General features: G+C 21.0%; 1 non-coding gene across 1 annotated transcript; it reads right to left on the reverse strand.

The window, feature by feature from the left end:
• Nucleotides 1–1,482: 1,482 nt before the first annotated feature.
• Nucleotides 1,483–1,566, reverse strand: TRNAL-CAA (transfer RNA leucine (anticodon CAA)). Its single transcript has one exon. It is a non-coding gene; the product is annotated as a tRNA-Leu (tRNA).
• Between the last annotated feature and the right edge of the window lie 225 nt (nucleotides 1,567–1,791).

Consider the following 1,791-nt stretch of genomic DNA (forward strand, 5'->3'; position numbering starts at 1 on the left):
CAATTAAACATATTAAAAAGTAAAAACTGTTCTATACAACATGATTTTAGAAAATATTTCCACTTTTTAATTTTAAAAATAAAAAATAATTGAAAAAGTATTACCAAGCACACTCTTAATTAGTTATATTTTATAAGAAATTTATTAAATATATTATTTAAAATTTAAATTTATTTACTTGTTTTATTATTTGATAAAATTAGTTAGATATATCATTTTATAAATAAATTTAAAACTAAATTAAATTTTATGTATTTAAAAAATATAATTAAATTAAATTATATTTAATTTTATTATTATTATTTAAGTTAATAATTAAGTATATTAATTCTAATATAATTCTAAACAAATAACATATTTATTTATTTTTTTTAAAATATATTAAACAGTTGCCAAAAAAATATATAAACATTAAATAGGGGAAAGGAGGGTGATGGGCAGGTACTAAGAATTGAATCATTCTTTGTAGTTTGAGATAATATGGATATGGAGAGCTGCCCATGTTCTCAAATACATATCCATTAATTGTTAATTGTTAAATCACCCTACTTGTTTTATTTAAATAAATAGAAGTTGGAGTTTATGGAAATTTAAAGTTGCCACCCTCCCTTTAGATAAGATTTAACAAATTTATATCATTATGTTTTATCATTGTTATATATATGATCCCTGATTTGTTAGTGGACATGGTCAAAATAGCATGTGCTTATTACAAAATGAGATCAACTAGTATGACAAGAGTTGAGTAGCTCAAAATGCATACTTGGCTCATAACACTATATACATTTTATTTTTATTTATTTATTTTAAAAAGAATGGTAAATATCATTTTAGACTTTGTGTTTTGTAAAAGTTATTAATTGGACCTTCTATTTTGTTAAATGATAAAATGAATCATGTATTTTCTAAAATTGTACAAATAGGACACTGAGCTGATTTTTTTTGTTAAAATAAAACTAAATAATAATCTAATCTAAAAATGTTATGGCAAAACTGGTTATATTTTCTATATTTGTTCGTGTTAGAAATTATCTTATAATTGGCTATATTAAAAAATAAAATTGTTAAAAATTGAGCTTAGAATCCTATTTTACTATTTTAAAAAATATAGAATCTAATTTGTCATTTAATAAAATATAAAGTTTAATTGATAATTATTTTAAAATACAAAATCTAAAATAGTATTTATCCTCGTTCATTTTATTTTTTATTTTTTAAAGGTACTTATACATTTAATTTGAAAAAAAAGGTACACACATTTGATATTTGAAACACAAATACAAATTACACATTTATATTGAGAACTTGTATGCATAATATATTTTTAATTTTATTTTTTGTCACCCTTTTTCTTTAAAATAGTTATGCAAATTTAATAGAATTCAAATTCATTGCTTTGTCAATTAAAAAAAAATATAAAGAACTTAAGTTTATTGATGTTTAAAATGAAACTACTTTTGCTCTAAAAAATATAAAAAAATATGTCAGAAGTGGGATTTGAACCCACGCCCTCTTTCGAAGACCAGAACTTGAGTCTGGCGCCTTAGACCACTCGGCCATCCTGACTTTGTTGACATTTTTACACTATAGTAGTATAATACCATGATATCATGTTGTCTAAAAAGTTTAATAAACATTATTATTCATTGTTTGGCCTTTTATTTTATTTTTCTATTTATTTTTTAACGTATCCACTGCTAAATAATTCAAAATTAATAAAGTGGATGTCTACAAATAAATAAAAAGTTACTAATAATAACTAACTAGTAAACAAAATAAAAACATATGAAC

This window comes from Cannabis sativa, chromosome 2, assembly GCF_029168945.1.
Source record: "Cannabis sativa cultivar Pink pepper isolate KNU-18-1 chromosome 2, ASM2916894v1, whole genome shotgun sequence".
NCBI classification, from domain to species: Eukaryota; Viridiplantae; Streptophyta; class Magnoliopsida; order Rosales; family Cannabaceae; genus Cannabis; species Cannabis sativa.